The 25,463-nt window shown below is 34.7% G+C and overlaps 1 protein-coding gene and 1 long non-coding RNA gene across 2 annotated transcripts in view; one reads left to right on the top strand and one right to left on the bottom strand.

Annotated features, from left to right (window-relative positions):
• LOC118203414 (uncharacterized) overlaps positions 1–25,463 on the bottom strand; it is a 183,529-nt gene that overhangs the window by 34,003 nt on the left and 124,063 nt on the right. The gene's annotated exons all lie outside the window — the stretch shown is intronic.
• LOC146998235 (uncharacterized) lies at positions 1,176–25,413 on the top strand. The gene is made up of 2 exons (XR_015040387.1): positions 1,176–1,334; positions 24,960–25,413. It is a non-coding gene; the product is annotated as an uncharacterized LOC146998235 (long non-coding RNA).

Below are 25,463 nucleotides of genomic sequence, written 5' to 3'. Positions count from 1 at the left end.
CACCAGAAAAAAATCATATTATCAATTGAGGATTACAAAGGTGTTGGGCAGTTTGAGCTGTTTCCAAGCAACCAGATCAATGTAGATGTTTACTGCCAACAACCCCTGAAACTGGCGGAAGCAATCAAAGAGGAAAGATTAGAATTGGCAAATCAGAAAGAAATTGCGTTCCACCACGACAGTGCGAGACCTCACACATCTTTTAGCAACCAGTACGAAATACTGGAGCTTGGTTAGGAAGTGCTGTCATATCCCCCACATAGCCCGGACATTGCACCATTGGATTATCATTTATTTTGAAGTTTACAAAATTTCTTAAATGGCAAACATTTCAGTAATTACGATGATCTTTAACGCACTTGGTTGAGGTTTTTGCTGATAAAGGCCAGACGTTTACTGAGCGCAGAATCTTGAAGTAACCAGAAAGACAGCAAAACGTCATCGAACAGATTGGAAGATATTTGACTGATTAAAGTTAATTTCTTATATAGAAAAATAGAGTTTTATTTCACACTAAAAAACCGAAATTGCTTTCTTGCCAGCCTGATATATATAAATTATATTCATATTACTTTTCCATATACACTTCAGATGTATGCAACGCACAAGGAATTACGTTTATATTGCTAAGTGGTAAGGCTCACCTAGTTTCAGATAAAGTACCGATGTAATATTCGAAAATATGGCCTATATCAAGCTGCATTAAAATAAGGAAGTACTGTACCCTTTTACTGCAGCTCGATTATCAATAATTTAATCATTTTGAGTATTTTATACGCAAAATTTTAGAATTTAATTAATCCAACTAGTATTATCAAGTGCTTGTATTTCGTTTTTTATATTATTAACGATATTTTCCTTCTAAATTTTTAGTTAATTAGACTTAATAAGACTTAATGTTTAGAAATCAAGTAAAAATTTAAAAATTATGTATTTTAGATACTTTCCGTTTTATTTTTGGAATGAGTTAGAAAAAACATTGCTGTTTACCTTCTCGCGATATAAACCGTTTAAGGTGCTTCATTAGGGAAGAACAAATTCTTTGTGCTGTTGCCTTTCAAGCGAAAAAAAAAATGGTGTGTGAGTGGTTTAACGATGTTACCAAACACGTCATGCTTTTATTTTGAATCTCGTCAGGAGTCAGTGAAGTCATTCCTCAGGTGGTAAGGCTCACCTAGAACCCACTTGGCGAGCGGCCCACTTGTCATGGATACGGTATTTTAGGACACCTTTTGGAACAGGCCAAAACATTCTTCCGTAAACAATCCGTGTTGCTGGCTCATCGTGCAAAAATTATCGTTCCTATCCCGGCAGTAGATCAGGTAACGTATTAGGTAAGCAGTGATTGCCATCTGATCTGCTTCTTGTTCAAAATGTGATTCTCTGTTCTGGTATTTGCTTTGCTCTTGCTAAGTAGTTAAATAAATTTATTCTATGAACTAACTAATTCATTCCTAAAGTGAGGTATCATTATTAATTCGCCATAGTGACAATGCAGTGCCATATGGTCATTTTATAAGTGAAAGAAAAATGGATAAGTAATTTTTTTTTCAAATTTTACTTTCAAAAAATAATTTGAAATTGCGGGGATTCGTAAAAAGAGGCATGAATGTGTCATGAGTTTCTTGATGTGTAGAAATATTTATATTAAGAAGTTTAAATTTACCAACTTATTCAATTATGCGAAGCGGTAAAATTGACAACTCAAATGGTTTTCCAGGCATTTATCGGTATATTTTTCTTTTCACAAATATATTGAAAATATGAGTTAATAATGCTAACGCGAGATAATTTTTCAAAACTTTTTCAGCACTACAAAAAATGCATTAAAATGTATTATAATCTGGTCATAAAGAATAAAATGATATATATATAATATGTATTATACTAAGATAAAAATTATATAAACTTAAATTATTATTTAAATTAGAAATAGCTCCTTAGTTTTATTTGATTAAACTCATTCTCTATTCTAAAAGTAATAATCTTTTTTTTGGTACTACGTCATTTTGAGACAAATCCATGTCATATGACTCATACATAACGCTGTTGATTGAAATGAATCTAATACTTAAAACAGCCAATAATAATTTTACAGCAGTATTAATTATCCAATCAAATGCATTGAGAACCGAAGCTAATCATTCTGAATTAAGATTTATCTTGAACATGACTTACTTATTCTCTGCACTCGGCCTAGATAGACTGCTGCTTCTCTTCCACCACTTCGCTTTCCTGCTGGCAACATGTCACTTAACATTTGTTAGGTATTCTACCCCATGTAAGATGTAATTGCATATCTAAAATTGTGGGATGCGTTTGGCATCCCTGGTGTTGAACCAGTTTAAGATAAACTTAATGTTTAAAACATCATTTATATTTGAAAATGATATAAACCCACTAAATGGACCGATATTTCAGCTCACCAGTTGTAAAGCGGTAAAATCTCCGAACACTGTTATTTCGGTCCGAGTTCTAATCCGGCGAAAGAGTGCTTCGTGTTTTTTCTTATGTATAGCGTACATACGAGCCAATTACTCTTAAAATGTTCTCCACAAAGGCATACTTTCCCTTTGGCAGACAGCTGTCGTGTGCTTTACCTTAATTCAAATAGCTCAACCATAACCCGAACTGACTTTTCGAATAAATGTTTTCATAAATTTGTGCCTTGTATTATCTTTTGGAAAGAACTCCGTGAGAAATGAAGAAAAAAAAGGAGTCAAAACAAAAAGTGTGACTGGTACTATGATGGAAAAATGTTAAGCAACAACATGAACGTTGGCACGAAATCAGATTTTAGCAAGATTTTAGCCTTTTGAGCGATTACTTTCTAGCCAAAGTTTTTTAGTTTCGCCAATGAAGCCAAAATAGCAAACCTGTACGTCCCTTACTGTTTCGCATCTCATAATTTAGACAGGTGTATTGGTGTATTGAGAATACGGCAAAGCACACGAGGGCTATCTGCCTAAGTGGAGGGATGCCTTCGTGGAGGACTTTCTAAGGGATATAATTTAGACAGGTGTATTGGTGTATTGAGAATACGGCAAAGCACACGAGGGCTATCTGCCTAAGTGGAGGGATGCCTTCGTGGAGGACTTTCTAAGGGATATAATTTAGACAGGAGTCTAATGAGAATGATCGAAGCTCATAATTACTTTTTGTATTATCTAATTAGGTTTTTTTCAACTATGTTTCATGAATTCACTCACATCTTAATTCATTGGATTATCTGTTTAAAGGTAAACATTCTGATTTAAAATTTTTCAATGAAGTATTTTGTTTTTTCACTTTCTTTTACAATTCTTTTAATAAAATACTTTTAAGTTTACTCTAGTTATTCTAATTAGAATTTATTTTATTTTTTTTTTTTTGCTTTGGGGAAGGGTCAGAACTTTCGGGTGAACTATTATAAATAAAATACATTGAAATGGTTCATCGGCTAATTCTGGAGACAGAAAAGCAAGGATTTTTGTGGAAGAGAGATTTCAATTAATTTTAATGTTCCTTCCCCCTGATGAAGTGGCATTGGGGTTGATTGAATTCCTCTCCTGTTTTTGTTCATTTTTCTTTAAATTTCATTAATTTTTTGAAATGAGGTTTTCCTAGTTTGAAATGTTTGGTTTTCGCATTTTTAAATTCTTTGTTACATTTATATGATTATTTGAAATTTATTAATTATGAATTTCAATTCATGGTCTTTATGAAATATTAGTTCTAAATTTTTTACTTTATGTCTTTAATGAAAATTTTTCTGCAGCTTAATGCGCGAAAATACTAGGTATGTTTATGTTTTGTTTTCAAAAGAATTGTTTTGTAATTATATATCTATATTTATGTGTGTAATAATAAAGCACAATTTTGGAAGCACTAATGGTAAGAACACTACGACGTGTAAACGGAGAAATACTAATGTCGTTTTTACTTGATGCTTAGAGCGTCCATCGATTTTGATGAAGAATAAACAGTCGAACCGAATTACATTCCATGTTTATTTAAATTCACAATGGTGGCCACAATTCACTTCCAGAACATTCATTGATACTGTACCGAAAGAAGCTATCATAGCAGCACATAGATGACTGCAGCAAAACGTCTTAACAGGATGAAAGCTTAAGCGAGAAGAGAGTGTAGCTGTACTTCAGAGGAAGAATGGAGGAAGTCAAGTTTCAGTTCGAGTTAGTTTTAGTCTACAATTATTTTGATTGGGCAGGAGATATTTGCAGTTGGCGTTACGTAAGATCGCATGATTAATTTGAATGACGCAGTTTAGATTTATAGCTGTATTTCTAAGACAGAGATGTAAAGTTCACAAATTAAATAAAACTAAAATAGGTCATAGGCAATTAAATTTACAGGTTTGCTTTCATATTTTTTTATCTTACACACACACACACACACACACACACACACACACACACATATATATATATATAATGTTTAATAAGCGCAATGCCAAGGCTGTGCGTAATATGGAATTTGCGCAATTCTTTTAAGGTTTTTTTTAAAAGAAAACAGATTGTTATGTACATGGGGAGAACAACAGTTTCGTTCTCCCCATGTATACAGCGATCTGTTTTCGCATAGCTTCGGCATTACACGCATTAAATATGATATATATATTATCATATATATAGACATTCAAATTACTTTAAAACAATTTTCGGAATTAAACTTACTACCTATGGGTTCACTCTTTTTAGATACTTCTACTAAAATTAATATTAGGAGATAATATAATCAATATTTCTTTAGTATTATTATTATTATTATATATATATCAATATTATCATTGCACAGCTCTTCATAATGCGACATAAGTAAGGTGTCACAGTTGGCGCACATTTAGCGACTTGCTCACCATTAATAGAAAAATACCAATAAGTTTCTTTGATTCTAAGACGGTATCGATTGTAAAATACACGCCTTAAAATCAATAAAAGTAACAGAAAAAAGGGAGGATTGTATTTTTAAGAAATAAATGAAATAAAGCACTTAAATACATCAAAAGATTTCAGTTTCCTAGACAAGAACAATTAATCATTTGGAAAAATTAAGAATTCTGCGACATCATCGGTTCCGAAATCCACTTATTTTTAATGAAGATTATATGTGAAAAGAAATGTGTTTTAGAAGCTAAGAAATAACGGAACTTATAAATAAAGTCTGAACTGGAATAAGCAGAAATATATGTTTGAGAAATAAGGTTATCAGTTACTTAGAAATAAGAGAGTATTTAAATACATAATAGACCAGTAGTATTATATTTAATGACAAAATTCTTTAAACGGAATAAGGTAAGGAAATGGAAAAGTAGTTAAGAGAATTGCAGAGGAAAACATTTAAAGTAATAAATCGTTATAAATATTTAAACACATGCAATATCTAAGTCTCATTTAGTTTATTGATATTTTTATATGTAGATAACCAGAGTTTTAAAATCCATTACTTTGTAAAATTTACAAGAAAGAAAGTAAGAAAAATTGAGATTATGATAACAATGAAAAGATAATTAATCTCCTGCTAATATGAGGATTATACTCTTCTCATAATTAAAAAAATAGGCCCTTAAGAGCGAATAAAAAAAAAGAGTCCGTATATAAGGACGTCAAGCAAAAAAATTGTTCAAATAGATTCGGGAACTGTTGAAATGGATATTTTCGTTGAAATGTGATAGCAGAAATGTTTTGTGATTATAATACTTCCTTTACTTTGTACAAGGATGTAAAAAAAAAAAAAAAAAAAAAAAAAAAAAAAAAAAAAAAAAAAAAATTACTGAGATAGATTTTTTTGTGTTTTAACAGTAAGAATACGAAGAGAAAAAGAACAGAAATAAGCTTTCTATATTTCTATCCGTCTAACTGCAAAGCCAGAATTGTTTTAACTGCAAATATCAGATAGGATTAAATGGCACACAGAAGTAACATAATTATTTAAATATTCTGTACTATTTCTTAAGGACGACACGAATGAAATTTTCATTCAGATGCCACATTTCTGTGATATAAGATAAAATATATATTATTAGCTCAAAGGAGCGTTAGCTCAGAAGGGCTATTAATTTCATTTTGGTATTTTGCGTCGATTTACCATAAACGACGAATTACTTTTGAAATTGTTGCCACCAAATATTATCGCCCTGTATTATATTTAAAGAAATTAAGTAACGAAGAATCTGCATAAATGTATGTATGTTTCTCGTGTTGTGATAAAACAACGGCACCTAGAGACATCCAGTTTTGAATAACGAACGTCTCCACTCGAATATGGGCATCTGAAAGCCCGAATTTGGAATTTGTTTTATTATCTATTTCATATTTTGTAAAGCATATATGAGTGTTTGATTAAGAAACTCAACGATTTCAAAGCGAGCAATGGCAACATTGTACGGGAGAAAAAAAAATATCTTCAGCGCACGAGACTGTGTATCGAAAATTCTAAAGATATGCTCTTTTAAATATTTTGCGATATTGCTGTTGGATTGGATTTAATGGTTTAAGTGTGAAAAACACGATATTTAATAAAGAAAGGTAAGACACAAAACGGTAAAAAAACGCCTCTTTAGGCGTACTATAAAATCTGAAAGCTTTCAAATTTTTTTTATATATTTTATTGGAGAATATGAAATAAAAATTGGAAAGGCGAGATTTATGATAATTCAGACTCCATAACCAGATTTCGTGAAACTGAAGTTCTATAACGCAATGCTCCTTAGTACACCCTTTATAATAGCTGTTGTCGGCTTGAGTACTTGAAGCAGCTCTCAGTGCTGGAAATTTGACAGAATCTTTTGAATTTCTTACAGAGACCCAAGTTCGAGACTGAACCAGAATATTACAGTATCTTGTCCAATATGGTCTATGAACTGTCCACACATTACAGGAATCGAATACACTGATGCTTTGATGCTTACGTAGTTATATAGGAGATCATACATTAGTTTTTTTTTTTTTTTTTTTTTGCTTATTACGTGCTCCTCCCTTGGGCACTACACGTAAAGGGAGGGATGCCCCGTGGAGGTCTTTTTAAGGGAAACTGGCTCGTATCCACGTTACACATGGGGAAAACCACGAAAACGCCCATGCAGCCAGTCCGTTCGCCGAGACTTGAACCCCGGACCGAACTACCAGTGTTCAGCGGCTTTTACCGCTCGGCCGCTGGTGGGCCCATGCATTAGGTTTGATGATTGTTTTTCATGAGGTATAACTGGAACGGAAAAGTCGCTGAACACTGGTAGTTTGAACTGATTTGATTCCAGGCGAACGGGCTGGCTGCATGGACTTTTTCCAGGATTTTCCATGTGTAAGGTAAACATCCTACAAGAAGAATTTTGAATAGAGTTCTACTCCTTAAAAAGTCCTCTACGAAGGCATTCCTTCAATTAGGCAGATAACCCTCGCGTGCTTTCTCGTAAGTCGGCAATCCTATAAAGCAAAACAAACAGCTCGGAGTGAGTGGACATCAGCTAGAGATGAAAACACTGAAGTGCCACGGTTTCGTTAGGAAGGATCTGTCACCGTCATCGAACAGCAAATCAGCCTACAGAATGTTGCAGACTCCTTCTAGTCCATTGTTCCTCTTTATGTCGAGATTGTCGTGCTGTATATGCATGACGTATTCCTGTTCATCATGAAGCCTAAATTCCTCACATAATAATGTGCATAATTCATGATTCTGAGAAATTTTGATTGCACAATTTGAAGGTTTTGTAGATACTTCTTGGTTGCAGTAACCCATGCAGAGGAGGCATAAGTCAATATGGGTTTAGTAGTAGAGATATACACTGGTGTGCAAAAATTAAGGACGAAGTCGAAAAATTAGCATATCAGCTGAACGAAGAGGCAGAGCGGACAGAAAGACCAATCAGGAGATTAAGTAAGGTGATATACGGTAGCACATGCGCAGATATGCAGGTAGACGTAATGGGGGAGTGTCTGAGTAGTATAAAGCATGTTGTCGGTGTAAGATCAGTATTTCTGGCAAAGAGATTGTTAAAGCAGTTAAAATCACACCGAGTTGCTGCCTCAGCGAGAAATGGCGAATAATCAATCTGTTAAACGACATCTGGATGCTTTTAACCGAGGTCGAATCATTGGGAAGTTGGAGGAAGGCCGCAGTGTGACAAGTGTGGCTGCAGAGTTCGGAATTGCTCACAGCATCGTTTCATGACTTTGGAGACAATTTCAAACTACAGGAACAGTTATCCGGGGGTTTAGTAGTGGTCGTCCACGAGAAACCACACCCGCAGATGACCGGTATATTGCCTTACAGGCCAGAAGAAACAGGCGGCAGACAGCGGGACAAATCGCTAGACACACGACACAGGCGACCGATATCGCGTTTTACCGTGGCCAGAAGACTGCACGGTGGTGGTCTGTTTGCACGACGCCCTGAGAAGGCGTTCTCTGTGGTGCCGGGAACACCGGAATTCGAGAGACAATGAATGGGGACGAGTACTCTTTACAGATGAGAGCAGATTCAGTCTGAGTAGCGATTCTCATCGCATACTCATCTGGAGAGAGCGGGGAAGCCGCAATCATCCCTCGAACATCATTGAAAGGGACAGGTATGGAGGTGGCGGTGTTCTCGTTTGGGGAGGCATCATGCTTGGTAGTCGTACAGACCTTCACATCTTCGACGCAGGTTCAGTCAACGGGACCCGTTATTGTAACGAGATTCTTCTTCCATATGTGCGTCTTTTTAGAGGCGCTATGGGTCCGCAGTTCCTTTTCATGGACGACAATGCACCATGTCATCGCACAGTAGCTGCCGAACAGCTCTTAGAGAGTGAGGATATTGAACGTATGGATTGGCCGGCACGATCTCCGGATCTCAATCCCATTGAGCATGTATGGGATTTTCTAGGCAGACGTTTGGAAGCTCGTAGCTTACCACCAGTAACAATTCCGGAGCTTCGATTGGCGCTGCAAGACGAATGGGCAGCAATGCCTCAACAACTCATTGACACCCTCATTCTCAGCATGGGCAGACGCTGGGAAACCTGCCTAGCAGTCAAGGGAGATCATATCCCCTATTAAAGACCGGATGTTTCTTGCTGGACACCCATCACAGGGATGTTTCGGCCTTCAGTCGCATTGCGCTCCATGCTACTTTTTCAATAAAGCTTCTTTTTATCCCTCTTTCTCTTTTAGTAAGTGTTGCTTACATTACTCATGTCCTTACGTATTGGGGATCTTACGGTATTAAATGTGTTGATTTGGAAAGCTTTTGTACAAAGTTATATTGAAAAAACCGTCTCGTCCTTAATTTTTGCACACCAGTGTAAATAAGTCTCTTTTTGTCTCTTTTTGCTTTTCGGGTCTGGAGTGTTACTGCAGGCTGCTCAGCCGTTCCCGCTTATATAACAGTTTTTCATGATGTCATTTTTCTGCGACACTGAAATTGTAGATGTCCAATATATTTAATTTAAAATTACGTAAGCTGAGACTGGCTTAATGTGTCAAATTATTCGACGATCTTAAATTTAAATTTAGGCAAAATTCAGTCATAAAAAATGTTGGTTTTATAGAATAAGTCTGTATAAGATTTTTCCAAATTCTTTATCATATTTTTATTTTCTAAAGAAAGCAGCCTATACAAAACTTCAGCGAATTCTATAGAATTTTTCTGCGAAATAAGCTTTAGTTTACAATTTAATTTTACCTAATTTTAAAGCACTCGATTTTTAGTCATCTTCTATAACAAGCATGAGCAAATTTGCGAAATATTTAATGTATGAGGAGATTTTATGCAAACTAAAACTATTCGAATTTCGTTTTTCAGTTGCTTGTTATAAGGAAAGCCATTTGTTAGAGGTTACATATAAAAATAATTTTAACTCATGTTTTTCGTCTTAAGTGCGCATTTATAGAAATAAATGGTAATTACGATATCACAATAGTGAAAGTAATTGAATTCAAAATACATAATGTGTATTTAATTTCATTATTTTATGTCAATAAAAAGTAATGTTTTCAATTTAACTTTAGTTCAAAAGAACCTATTTCATTTTGTTTTACTGAAAATGAAAATCATTTTTACTTCTTTGTGCGAAGTAAAGAAAGTACTGCAATCCCGAAAAATTTCGGGTATCGTATTTTACCGAAAATATCCATTTTGACCGCTCTTGAATCCATTTGAACGATGTTTTTGAGTGACATCTGCATGTACGGATAGAATGAAGGACTCTTTTTCCCAAAACGGATTGTAATATGGATTCGGAAGGGTTTTTTTTTTTTTGGTGATGTTTGTACGTACGTATAAAAGTACATAAGTATATATCTCTCATAACTCAAAAATGAGTAGCTTCAGAACATTGAAATTTTGTATGGAGGACTGCTACAACATGTAGTTGTGCACTTCCCGTTTTCGTTGGAATCAGCCGCACCAAAAGTATATATATATACGCAGCCTGTTACCCAGTTCGGTGAGCTCAGTTTTTTATTCTTTATATGTAGGTAAACTGTGCATTTTTTTGCTTTAAAAGGGCACAGATTGACATATGTTGTTGTTATGTTTCGATTAAAAATTTTATGCCTTTAGTTAATCTACATGCAATAGTTGTAGAATTATCAATAATTAAAAAGTTGTTTAAGTCTATTTTTTTAACCACAGCTATATTTGTTTACATTTGAAGCTCTTAATAGAATAGTGAATTAAGTCAGTTTCTGCAGCTTCAGTGTCATTTTGCCGAGTGGAACCAAAGGTAAACTTTGGGCTTTGGGCATAAAAAAATCTGTCTTCTTGCTCGTTGACTAGATTGCTTTTTTGCGTAGAAACTCTAATTTAAATTTTAAAAATTGTTTCTTTAACTGTTTAACTGTACTTGGTGTTTTATGATTTTCTGTATTTTACAATTTTTAATGAAGATTTTTTAAGATTTTATGTTTTTTTGTGTTGTGAAGTCAGAACTGAATCAATTGAATGAAAAATATATCTCTGATGAAATTCGAGGAAATAAGTTTAAATGAAATGCAGCAAAAAATGTGTATAATTTAATAGGCCGTACAAGGAAGTCATGTGATGTCCACATCAAACTTTTTTGAAATATAAACATTGTTAGTACTTCGTTTTACGATCCGTATGTTTAAAAATGAACTTCATTGTTTTAATTTAGTTGAAACTGAAACATGTTATATATCGAGACAAATAAAAATAATCTTTTTCTTTAAAATATTGATAAAAAAAGAAGTGTGTTTTATATTTTGTTTTATGAAAATAAAGATATTTAGTTTTCTAAAACTCTATTATATATAATATATAAATGTTATTTCTAATATATACGAGGATAATAGTGAAAGTAATAAAGTGGTAGGCCTAAAATTAACAAAGGAGAATTTAGTTCACTCTTTTAAAGACTCAAGCAGATATTTTCTCCTAAAATAAGCTCTAGTGCAAGAATAAGCTCTAGAAGCAAGCTCTAGTGCAAGTCCCAAATAAATATTATCCTATCAATTCCCCAGTGTCCTATATTTTGTAACTTATTTCATACTTTAAAACTATCATATTTAAATTGATGTGCGTTCCCGAAAAAAAATAAATAAAATAAAATAAAAATAAAACTTATTGTAACAAAAGTAAACATTGTGATGAATAAATAAAAAATTTCTATAAAATGAAATTACTGTATAAATGTGAAATCCTTTTTAAAATTCTTCCAAACAAGATTTTGCATGCTTAATTTCGCCGTAAGCGCACGAAAAAAAAAAAACAACGCAGCAAAATGGAATTTCAGAAATGTAATGCATTTTATTCACGTTATAGGATTTCATCCCGAGAATGGTTTATGCGCTTTAGAGAGAAAACGAACAGAACATTTAAAGCGAAATCTCGCGGTAATCCGTTATCTCGAAAATGTGTTCTTATAGATTTTGCATCAGTTCCGTTTTCCGAGATAACAGTATTCCTGAGCCAATGCAGCTGTAGGGGGAAATTTCATTCTTTCCGAATTGTATTATTACCGAATCTGTACTTATATATAATGTGGCAATCTGAGAGTCACTATTTAAATTAATGTAAACAAGAGTTATTATTTATTTCCTTTGCAGAATCCATTCTATAGGGTGAGCATAAAAATATTCCTTCATTTTTAAGATGTCATAAAATGAAAGATTACTTGATTAAATTAGTAAATGTGATACCTAGGGCTAAATTAACGCAAAAGTTTTTCTTTTCTTGTTGAGAATCATTAAACATAACTCCTACTGCTAGAAGGCAGCGATATGGAAAATGGTGTTCACACCATAGTAAAGAAGCCAGTGCTTATTAGAATGTCCGAAAACAAGCAGTGCCATTAGTGTGCCGTGCATGTTCAACTAAACTTTAGATATTGATCTGCTTACAGATCTACATTTTGAAATAGCATATGACATTTAGCAATGCAGATTGTATTTGTGACCAGAGAAATGGACATTATGGCCGACATTTTATCTCAAAGGAAACTGTGGATACAATCATGTGATTGTCTGCGGCATTTTTCTGTGCAGATTTGTGAAGGACCCTATTGTTGTTATTGATCATTTATTGTTGTGGATAGTGGAACCTATACTTCCACTATCCACAACAATAAATGATCTTCAAGAGCGCATCAAAACTTCTCTTAGTTCCATTGCACCGAATCTTCTTCGTGAATGGCTGGAATTGCATCTGATGTTCTGTTATTCAATTATCAATGTCCTCAAAATTTTATGAATTTGGGGAACTATGGCAAAAATTGGCCAAAATAGTTCTTCTAATAATAAAGTTATATTCTTTCGAAACTGAAGAATATTTTTATGCTCACCTTGTATTTTGCATAAGATGATAATGCAAAATTATTCGTATAGAACAGGGACGGCCAACCCGGGGCATGCGTGTCATAGTGCCACGGCGCCACGTGCCATAGTGCCACGGCGGAGTTTTAACAGTGGCACGCGAAGACTTCGTGAAAAATTAAAATATTTGAAAAAATAATAATATCATCTGTAAACAATGGCAAGAGGAATGGGATACAGCTCCTCAAGGTAGAAGGGATTTTAATTTTATCATAAAATTTCCACTGAAAGACTTATCTCGGCACCCTTTGTAACAAGATTTGTAACGGGCCACGGCCCCTTTCCAGAGTATTTCTGTAAAAGGAGATTTGTCTCAGCTAACCTCTGTGTGTGTGGTGAGGCTGGTACTCCAGACCATTACATAACAGCATGCCCCCTCACAGAGACGTGGCACATGAGGCTACCAGTTGATGATGCACCATTCATGCGCTTCTTCATTAAGCAGCCTGCTCTGCTCAAAAAACTAAAACTCATAATGGATAAACTGAAGGCTCTGGGACTGGACCTTTGCCATGTCACCTAGTGCACTACAGATTCCTGCCCAGTCTTCAGTACTTACTGCCTTATTTCTGAGTGTCTCGTTATGTGGTACTAGCGCTCTTGTGCGGCTTGTTAGTGTGCTATTTAGTGTGTGTATGATGGAGCCCAGTACATGAACATTCTAAAGTAACTAACCTATTCACAGCTACTATATATATAAAATGCACCAGGGTAATTTTTGTGTGTTTATTTATTTATGTATATATGTATGTATCATTGTAGAACTGCCCTGTAACCAAGAGCAAAATGTTTAACTATTAATATGGAATGTTTATGTACGTGCAACAACGTACGCATGTGCAAAACAAACATTATTGTAATAATATATTCCCAGTGTTTAAACCCAGGTGCACATAAAATGCACCACGGTAATGTTTAATTATTAATGTGTAATATTTATGTAATGGCTGCAGTGTGTGCATCAGTATACAAATATTGTATTGTAAAATGTTTAAATATCAATTAAAAATGCTCAAATTTCAATATACAGCACCAACAAAAGTTATATTAAGCTCCTAACGCCATGCTTCTGGAATGCCAAAGAATTATCGCGTTGTACAGTTGCGGATTCCGGACGATAGCCGAATAGTCCTAGTAAGCAATCCGGTTGTTCGGATCCTCTCTCACCTGTCACCTGTATCAACTCCTTCGATAGATACACACATAAACACTTCCGAAAGACGTTAATTGTTACCCAACCGAAATCCAAATCGAAATTATTGACCTGCAGCAGCTTATTACACTGAAAAGCAAATATAAGGAACTTATTTTAACTGCACCTAATCCAAATTATATTGAATTTTGGAAATTCGTACCAACAAGTAATTTTCCAAATTTACACGATTTGGCTGTCAGATATTGTTATGGGTTTGGATTTACATATGTTTGTGAACAAATGTTTGCTATTATGAACATAATAAAATCAAAATATCGTTTAAGATTAATTGCCATGCACCTAAAACACCTAATTTTGTTAGCATTTTTCAAGAGCTAATAATAATATAGATGACTAGGTTACAAATAACCTGTAGGGTATTTCTCCCGCCTTCTTGGCATGCCTTCGTGGTGTGGTGGTCTGCACGCTGGGCGCGTATTCCAGAGGTCTGCGGTTCGATTTCCGGCGGAAGCGCAGTTTATTTTTCAACGCTCCTGCTTCCAAAATAATACCTAATGTCTGTACAGTGGCGCCCGAAGCTAAAGAGGTGGTGGATGATGATTCTCCACACCCGGGATTTAGCGATTAGGTCCCCTAAAAACTCCAGTCGCCCTTTGAAAGGGGGGAATATGTGGGGTATTTCTCCCGCCTTCTTGGCGTAGTGGTCTGCATGCTGGGCGCGTATTCCAGAGGTCCGTGGTTCGATTCCCGGCGAAGGCATTGTTCATTTTTCATCTCACCTGCTTGGAAATAACCTAATGTCTCTACAAACTACATATTTAAAAAAACTACGTTAATTAAGTACTGACTATTTAATAGTTATTTAGAATTATATGTTTCAAATTATTAATTTTTATTTTATACATAACTTAACTGACTGAACTTTTAAATGTTTATTAACAATATAGTAGCCCTAGTTTGTACGTTGGTTTTATTTATTATATCATTTTTTAAATGTCTACTACTCAGACTTACATAAAAAATGTGCTTTTTGCATAAAAAATCCCATAATTAGCCTATGAATAATACTTTTTACGCTTTTTTATATATTGTAGTATGCTCGAAAAGTTGAAAGTGGCACGTATAACTTTTTTTATTCAGATAGCGGCACTCTTTCCAAAAATATTGGTCACCTCTGGTTTATGATGTCCCAGCAAAAGCATCAGATTTAGTATGCTCTCCAAAATACTTTATTTTTAGAAAAAGAAAAATATTTTTGCATACTTAAAACAGGTAAATGTTCCGATTTAAGAGTACTGAGTTTGATTTGACCTAGCAACTGCGGCATTTTATCCCTGTCCGTTCATTTCGCAACTTCGTTGACGCTTACGCCTAGAAGTATTAAGTTTTGATTGTGCAAACTCATTGCAAGAAAGGCATGTGTTACGCGCAGACTGTTTAAAAGCATCGTGCAGTCTTTGGATGTGAAAATGCACGTAATGAAACAACAGTTCACAAGCTAATAAAGAAATTTGAGGACCCAGGTTTAATAGAAGACAGTAAATCAACACGCTCTCGATTCAGCCTGTCTGTTGACAATATCGCTGTTTTGCAAGTCCCAAAAAATCCGAACTTAGAGTCCTACAAATCCTAGACAAACTAACAACGAACGAACTTAAAACAGGAAACTTAGTGTATCATTAACCATATCAGTAGGCAGATTATGCGATAAAGATATTAGGAATCTCATCGAAGGAGTGTGGTGCTACACAGCACATCGTGGATGTTATATTCCAGACATTTTTTTAATTCTTAAATTGGAACATTCACCTGTAGTAAATATTAAAAAATATTTTTCATTTTCCTAACAGTAAAGTATTTTATTTTTCTTAGAATACCTCGCTTTTCTTAGAATACCCTTTAATTCCAGGAAGCATTTTTAAATGCATAAGAAATAAACTATGCAAACGATAAGAAAATTTATTATAATGGAGTAGAGAGAAATGCACTCAGTTTTCTCACATGTTTTGCAAAGCTCAATAAGTCCACTTTTGATGATATAGAAGGCATCTATGCGATAAACTGTTTCATCCACAGATGGTCAACCAGAGCTATTTCATCCATGAAAATGTTAACATATTACGATCGACCACAGCCATAGCATGATGATACTGCGAAGATCTTGTGCATTAACGGGTAATAGAAGCCAAAGACAAGTATCCTTGATAAATCCCAAACAGAAGTCGAGGGATCGGGATGGCAACTTGAGTCCAAACGTTATTTTTGTTGTACGTTTCGTTCACCACTCTGAAGAATTTTGATTAAAATATTTTAGCAAAAGTCTTTGTGGAAAATATTGATTAAGATAATATCGCAAATACTCTCGCTAATAGAACAGGTATCTAATCGAAAGAGGTAATCATCACTGTTTTCATGTAGGGTGGAATATTGCCCAATTTTTTCAGTACGTTTAAGTAACTCTTCCTTGAGGCATAGATGTTTAACGTATCATTGAACAAGACATTTTTGAGCGTTTGATGAAACATATAAAAAATAATAAACTTTCAGTTTAAAATTTGATATCGTCTGCGCAATTTATTTATTGCGAATTTTTAAACTGTGCCACGGAATTAAGAATAGCCTTTTACTCCAGGGATTAATAAAAATTAGGGAATAACGCATCATCCGTAAAATATTCTGCAGTAGCCTAATAAACATAGACGTTAAGCTGAATAATTGAATATGAGACTGACTGATTACTGTGTTAAAGAAATTCATTTGAATATCGAAATAAGTGTTTTCGATGTATTTTACGTATATAATCGTAAATCTATAAACTGCTTTTAGCTTCCGGTGGCTTATCAGTATTGCACTGTGAAATTTCCTCCGTCCGCGCTCAGAATATTCACTTATTATTGATCATCCGATTTGCCAATTTATGTGACTTTATAAACAATAGTATAAAAGATGAATAAGTTAAAGTGGTGGGAAAAAAACTGTCGGGTTAACGGCAAGGCGCGCGATCGTTCCAAAAGAGCTTGCAAAATACTTAATTTTTTATGCGGTTAAGGCTCTTACAATAATAAGAAATAGATGAGATATTACCCGATTCCGAAAGCGAAGACAGAGTAGATGAAATAGTTATGCAATTTTCTTGTGAGTGTCTGAATATTGATATCTCTTATGATGAGAAACTTCTCTAGTTCATACCACATCAAATCGTAAATGTTAAAACTATGATTGCAGAAGTATTATCGCTATTATTTTTAGAATGTTCCCGAATCGAGTGCATAATTTGTTGTCTGGTGAATTTATGAAGGTTATTTATTTCTGCTGAAGCATGTAAAATGATTATTTGATGGTATTTAAGAGGTATAAGACTTTTCAAATGCATTCCCTATTATTGGCAAAGCAATGTTCAATACTGTTTTAATATGCAGAGCTATATTATGAAGTTTTAAGTCTTATAAGGAATAAAAAGTATATTTAAAAAAAAGGATATAAAATTATGAAAGCTTTCAAAGTTTATCTTACGCTCAAAGAGCCGTTTTTTTTTTTTAACATTTTGTGTGTTACCTTTATTTATTAAATATGATGCTTTTCGAACTTAAACCACAAAATTAAATTCAACAGAAATATCACAAAATAATTTAAAAAGAGCGTATCTTTAGAATTTCAGATACACAACTTTGCACGCTGGAGATAAAAATGATTTTTTTTTCGTACAGTGTTGCCATTGCTCGCCTTGAAATCGTTGAGTTTGTTAATCAAAATTTTATTAAAGTTTTACAAAATATGAAATAAATAATAAAACAAATTCCAAATCTAGGCTTCCAGATGCCCATATTCGAGTGGAGGAGTACGTTATTCAGTATTTGATGACCCCCTTTTTTTTCACAGCACGAGAAACGTACATACATTCATGGAGATTTAATTTCTTTAAATATAATGCAAGGTTCTAACATTTGGTGGCAACAATTTGAAAAGTGAAACGCCGTTTATAGTGAACCAACGGAAAATGCGAAAACGAAATTCATAGCCCTTCTGGGAAAACTGCCTTCTTGGGCTAATACGAGGAACCATATAAAACACTCAACAAGAGGAATTAAAAAATCGGTATCTGAAGAAGGCGACAAAATCTGATTAGAGTACAAAAAATTATTCATAGAATTACTAAATATTAAAGAACGTCTGAATGAAGGAAAAGAATCTTCCAAAATTATTAACTAGAATCATCAGTAAACCTTCAGATGGAATGAAATAAATAAACGAGAAGATTGCGTTGTAAAAGAGACACAACAGAGTTCTGAGTAACCTTTTCTACATTCATTAGTATTAGTTCTATTTTTATAAAGATTTATCCATGAACTGAAAGTAAGTTTTGCCATTTGTTGGTGGTGACGTGAAATCGCATTTGATTTTCTTTCCTTAGCAATGAAAAAAATTAAAGCGTTTTGGAAAGAGGGCAAATAACTGAATGATGACAACATACGTTCTTGGGATTTCCAAAGTATTCCAAAGTAAGTACATTGCACTACAAAAGAAAAGCGGAGACAGATATCTTTCGAAGAAAAAAGAGATAGTTTAGCCAAAATATGACATCATCTTCCACCTACATACTATTGCATAAAACGTAATTTCTGCTAAAGCCATCGCCCCTTTGAGGTGAGTGAATTGGAAAAGAAGAGTAGGTTTTGGGAAGCGTAGGCTTTCTCTTCAAATCGCATGTTATTAAAATATGGAAGTATATATTACTAGTGGAAGTACCCGATGCCAGTTAATTTAGATTGAGAGTAATGCATCCAACAACAGAAAGAACGATACCGCTGTAATCCTTCTCTAATAACGATGCAAAAATGTACGATTCATAGTCATACAATTTTCAATCTGATGCGATATGGAACCCACATAAAAATATCTCCATAGAAAAGCAAACTAATTCTTTCTCATTATATCAGCAACAATGGCACGCAGTTTTTAATGATTTTCGTTTTTCTAATCAAATGGTTGCAAAAACTCAACTTCCACCCAATATTTCACCTACGTTCAATTTTAGTCGATTAAATGTGACAAAACATTTATCATAAATGATTAGAAATCAATAATGCGAACAAACAAACACACAAACAGTCAATGATGTATAGATTTTGTAAAATTTACAATTTTTTTTATTAATGAAGTCTACGATTTGAAAACGAGCAGTGGCAACATTTTCGGAAATGAAAAAATTTTATCTCCAACGTGCGAGACTTTTGCCACTCGGAATAATGAGCGCGAAAATTAGCGCTTTCAGAGTTTTTAATCAATATTTCGGCTGATTAAAGTCGTACGAAGATGGAAATAGTCGAAATGGCTTCCCACGATTTTTTGGAGCCGGGAATAATGTATTTAATGTTTGGCAATGCTATTTTTACTTCATCGAAAAACTTAGAAATTTTTTATTAACAAACTCTAGAATTTGAAACCGAGCAATGGCAACGGCTTTCGAAAAAAAGCAAATTTTCATCTCCAGCTTGCGATATTGCTGCCATTTGGAAAAATGAGGATGAAAATGATCGTTTTTCCGAGTTTTTAATTAATATCTCTGATTTTAGCTACTTTTTTTTTAAAAATGTCAATGTCGACCTTTTCCAGGACCCAGAAAGGAATTGTAGGAAGCTTGGTAACATTAGCTATAGTAGTAACTGAGTTATTAGAGGATAAATAAACATACTTTCTTCTTTATATATATATATATATATATATATATATATATATATATATATATATTTGTTTATAAATAAATAAAATCAATTCTTGTATTAATTCCCCATTTTACAACTTTTGTGGAATACCTATGCAAATTCAAAAATTAAAATGTTCTGCATGACGAGCGCCTTATAGGGTCCTAATAGTTGAATAGTAATTCAAAATCCTTCAGACTCTATTAAACCACAGGCGAATTATCGCTTTGTCTGAAAATTTACAACAATGCCTTATGAAAGCTTTAAATAACCTTTTTATTTAAGTTTGAATTTAAATAAAAGATACCATTTTTGTGTACAAACAAAGCTCTGTCACCTAAAGGTATTAAAAATAACATAGTTGGAATTACAAATTACGAGTAAAAGCATTGCAAGAGAAGAATTTGGCCTAACTAATTTGTCTCAAATTTTAACGGCGGATTAAATTAAATTAATTGGAAGACCTGGACGATCGAAAGTAATGCTGGACGAGTTGCTGCCAAAAGTTACACATTTAAAGCATTCGAAACGCTCACATTAAACACTTTTCAATCTCATTTGCATCTTGGTGAGGCTAAATGGAAAGGCGAAGCCGAAAGGATAAAAACTGGTTAATAAACATAAAAATACTTTACACTTGTAGTGTACCTAATTCATGAGCATTCGCTTTTTTAATCCGCTAAGTTCTTCCATATACCGATTCCTTCTCGATTTTCAAGAGGTAAAATTAGTGAAACTGGGAGAAAAATACGGTAATAAATGTATATAAACTTCAGGAGCAAACAGAGAATCACCAGTAGCAAATGTTCTTGCAAAAGTTTTAAAATACTAGTTTGTTTAAGTAAACATAATAAGTTACATATAGTGATTAGGGAATTTTAAACTAGAATGACGATAACGGGCTTTCATGTTTATTTCCTTTTCCTCGCCATTCTCTCTTTTTTATTCCTTTTTCTTTTTTTTCCTATCCCAACTTTGTTATTCTTTGCCCTCTTCTTTCTTCTTTTTTTAAAATAGAATTGTATTTGTAAAAAGCATTTGTAATTCTCTCATCCCATAGCGAATGAACAAAGAAGTTTAAATAAATTATACAAATAATATTAAATTTTCAAAAATAATGATTTTTAAATTTCGAAAGATGAAAGATTTCGAAAGTTTCATCACCACAATTTTGCAACAGAAGACATAGAATAATCTTTGACATATGTTGCTGTTGTTGTGACTTATCAAACCTAATCGACAGTAACATCAGACCTGGTCTCTGAAATCAGAGCAAGACTATGAAATTCATCGTGGCAAGGGGTCAAGATGACGCTTGTCGTTGGCAAGATAGGGCACCATACAGGCGACAATACGACTTTGACCAGTTCCTCTCCCCCTTCGCAATTTTGAAGAAGAGCACCCCGAGGGACGGATCCGAGGGTCTCCCATCTCTCTTCCCCTACCACCAACCTGTCGAGAGGACTTTTGGCTGGCCGCATATTTAGAGTGCCCCAATGCCGCACAGACGCTAAACATTTACAAACATCCATGCCTTCTCCCGGATTCAAACCCGGACCCTTCGGTACGGCAGTCAGCGTCGCTAACCACTGTCTCGGTTGGGCGGCATCTCTGAAGTATTCAATGCCTATTTTATGAGGTTAAAGAAATATTAGAATGTGCTTTACAACGGCTTAACTTATAAGCATCTCAAAAAAATGTAATTCAAGTAGTGATATATTTCATCTCTACTTTTTGTTTTTATTTAGTTTTCTTGCATTTGAACTGCATATTATTAATTAAAGAGCAAATTTTGTATCTAAGCATTTATTGATTGCATAACTTCAATTCATAATAATTCAGAATCCATCAAACGGGATTAATAAATATTAATTTTTTTAGCATTCAAAGCAGCTTTAACTATGGATTGGAAAAACTTCTCTTGGAATGGATTTCTGGCTTAATGATCTCAAATGATTCGAAGTTTAACAGATTTAAAATGCTAGCTATTTAGATCTGCTTCTACAGAAATATCTTTAATTAGTCAGGAATGTTACACTTTTAATACAAGAATTTAAGGAATGAATCAGCAACTACAACCATTCACTCCAAGGTAAATAGAGTGATGCTTCGCTATATAATATCTTTTCAACTATTTCTTAATGAGTGGGATGTAATAAATATTGCTGTTACAATAGGCGCAAATAAACGTTATCACGTGTATCCACGGCTATTTCGATAACATTCCTCGAATGCTAACATTAAACGATGAGAAAAAATATCCTTTAGTTCAGTAATGGAATTTAAAATTTATTTAATATAAATATTAGTAGAAACATATAACTACTAAGTTTCACATCAATTTAACTACGAAAAAAGTCGTCACTAGCGGATTGTCTGCAAGCGTTATACAAAAGTTCATTTATTAACTGTGTTATGTTTCTAATTTTAATGCTCGGAGGGTGATCTTTACATGAGTAGTTATGGGGAATTTACCTATTTCATCTTAAGGTCTTTCTAAAAGTTTATATGTTTGGATTTTTTCAGAAAACCCATGCAGATATTTTCTGTCATTTTCTCTCTGAAGAAGAGAGACTGTATCTGGTCGTTCTCGAAATCAGCAGTTATTAAAAAATCTTCGCCAAACTAAACAAAAGGTCGCTTTTTTGCCTAACTTTAAATGGTTGACTAAAATAAAAATCAAGAGGTTTGTTGACTACTTTACTTGGGGGTATTTTATCAGTCACTTGGCAATTTAAAAACATACTTTGACCTTATTTGGGGATTTTACTTCGGTTTGAAAATTTATTTTATAACATTTTGATAATATTAACCGGACTTTTGATAACAGTAAATGCCGTATGTTGCATATTTTCGTATACAGATGGACGGAATTTTGTTAATTTGATAAAAGTATACGAATGATAATATTAATCATTAATCGGCATCTACTGTACTAATACACTCATGTCCATAAATTAAGGATAATTCGGAGTCACGCGGAAATCGTACTCTAAAATAAATATATCACCTGTAACAACACTACACAGATCTTCAAGAATCATATGAAAATTTTAGGAAGTAACCAGATGACACCGATGGTACTTCACAATGACGAGAGTGTAAGAGAGAGGCATATAAGGAATACAGGCAAAGAAGTAAAATTGTTCGCAGGAGCTTTATAAGCCTTTCAGTGCAATAACAGAATAGTTATGACATAAAGGGCGCATTTGGATGATTTTTACGTGGTAGAATTATCGGCCGTCTGGAATGTGGGCGTATCCAACTAGAAGTATCAGACAAACTTGGAATTGCCCAGAGTGTCATCTCCAGGCTTTGGCAACGATTCCAAGATGATGGTAATGTGAGTAGACGTTACAGCACAGGTCGCCCCAGAGCTACAACGCCGAATGAGAACCGGTATTTGGCAGTTACTGCCAAAAGAAACAGGCGGAGCACAGCCTCAGACTTGTTTCGTCAGCTCTCTTCAGCCACTGGTATGACAATTTCAAGGCAGACCGAGTACAGACGCTTAGGGCAGAGTGGTCTATATGTTCGTAGACCTGTCAGATGCGTTCCACTTACTGCAACTCACTGTCGCCTGCGGTTAGCCTGGAGTAGAGAGCATGCATTGTGGTCACCGCAACAGTGGGCTTGTGTGATGTTTTCCTACGAGTCCAGGTTTGGTTTGCAGTCTGATTCTCGCCGGACTTTCATATGGAGAGCTCCAGGGACCCGTTACCACCAAGAAAACATCATTGAACGACACCGTTACGGTGGTGTAGGAGTGCTCGTTTGGGGTGGAATTATTCTGGGTTCCAGAACTGACCTGGATGTTCAAATTGGAACCATGACAAGCCAAATCTATCGGGACGTCATTCTGGAACAACATGTACGTTTGTTTCGGGGCGCCATGGGCGCACAATTTGTGTTTATGGATGGCAACCCCCGTCCTCACCGTGCAAACATCGGAAGCGAATGCCTTCAATCGGAGGATATCACCCGTATGGACTGGCCAGCATTCTCACTGGACTTGAATCCAGTAGAGCACGTGTGTGGAGTGATCCAGTAGAGCACGTGTTTGAGTGGTGTGGGACATGCTTGGCCGACGAGTTGCAGCCCGTCAACCTCCTCCTACATGTCTACCGGAACTTCGGAGAGCATTGCTTTTTGAGTGGTGTAATATCCCCCAAGATCAGATCGATAATTTGATACTCAGCATGCCTAGGCGTTGTACTGACTGTATTGCATCGTCTGGGAGACATACAATGTATTAACAATCATACCAACCATGTAATATTGGTTTTTTGTAAATAGGTGTTTTTTGTAATTTGCTCCAGGGAGCAAAAATCGCTCATTTTTTTTAATAATATCAAAAATATAGTATCTTTTTTTGCTCTTTACCTTTTGTTTAATAAATAAGCTTTACAAATAAGTCAAATTTGTTTTGCTTCTAACTCTTCCTTTGCCTGATTTTGCATTATCCTTAATTTATGGACATGAGTGTATTTTCCCGTTTAATAAAACGCCGCGACACATTTTGAGATGAATAAAATATCTCTTGGCTTTCTTTCACTTATATTGAATAATCAACATAATCACTTGAAATATAAACAATATAAGCATGTAGCGTTGCGCGCCTCCAACTTGCACGTAACCAAGAGATGACTGTGAAAACTGGATAAAGACTGGATAAAAGAGTCTTGTTAAGGGTTTAAGTCCCTTTTTATTCAACGTAATAAATTACAAGTGCGTGCTCTGCTCACAAACTGCGCCAACTCGGCGGTCAAATAAAAATAATAACCTGAAAAGAAACTAAAGACAAGACTCTAACTACGAGGCTCTCTAAAAGTAACTAACTCACCGCGTTTTACAATACCGCTGCTAATTCAGCAAACTTGAAGATCACTTGAACGATTAACACTACTTCCAGGCAAGCACACAGGCCGAAACGCGGGGTTCTTCAATTTCTGGCCAACTACCTCCGCGCTCGTGAAGTAAGAATATCACACCTCGAACTCGTTTCCTTTCTATTTAAATCAGAATACTTCCGCTGATAATTTGAATCCTTGCGCGTTCTACTAAAATTTACATACTCTGGCATTGGCAGTTCCAGGGGAAAGTAAGGCTTGACAGGAAAGATAGTTTAAACTTAAAATAAATGTTAGTTAAAATAAATATAAACCCTACAAGCACATGAAAAATTAACTGCATGAAATGAAAAATGGTTACAATTTTGAAAAATGGATAATTTTTTTGTTATGTTGTGTGTAAAACTGAGGTAAAGTAAGGATCTTTTTTTTTTATTTCCAGTGGTTAGGCAAGAAGTTACAAAGAACTAAAATCTTACAAACAGACGCTACAAACAATAGAACAAAGAACAAAAAGACAGAAGTCATCGCCTAAGCAGCGCTCTTGCCTCTCAGTATCTCGACTTCTCCGTAAGACTACCAAAGAGCCCCACATCGAAGCAGGAGGTCCCAGTTCTTTCTTCTGCAGAATCATAAAGTGGGCAAATAGCCTATGCGCTTGAAATGCCTATGCGGTGCAGGTTCAAAGGAATCATGTTCTGTAAACACAGATCAGGAAAGCCGTAACTGCAGTTGCTTTGCGGCTTTCAAGACAAGATGTGTGATGTATAAATTGTTCATGTTTCTTTACAAATGAACAAGACTGTCCAGATCTGTATACACTTGACTATGCATCTGGTACGGATAGTCTTTTAACAATGTACCTGAATCAATGAAATATAGCTCTTCTGTATGCAGTAGCATCACTCAAATATGATCCGTAATATTTTAAATCAGTTTGAAACAT

This window comes from Stegodyphus dumicola, chromosome 3 (genome assembly GCF_044657685.1).
Source record: "Stegodyphus dumicola isolate Sdum_Otavi_A_Nest chromosome 3, ASM4465768v1".
NCBI lineage: Eukaryota > Metazoa > Arthropoda > Arachnida > Araneae > Eresidae > Stegodyphus > Stegodyphus dumicola.
The sequence above is the reverse complement of the archived record's forward strand: the minus strand, read 5'-3'. Positions and strand labels throughout refer to the sequence as shown.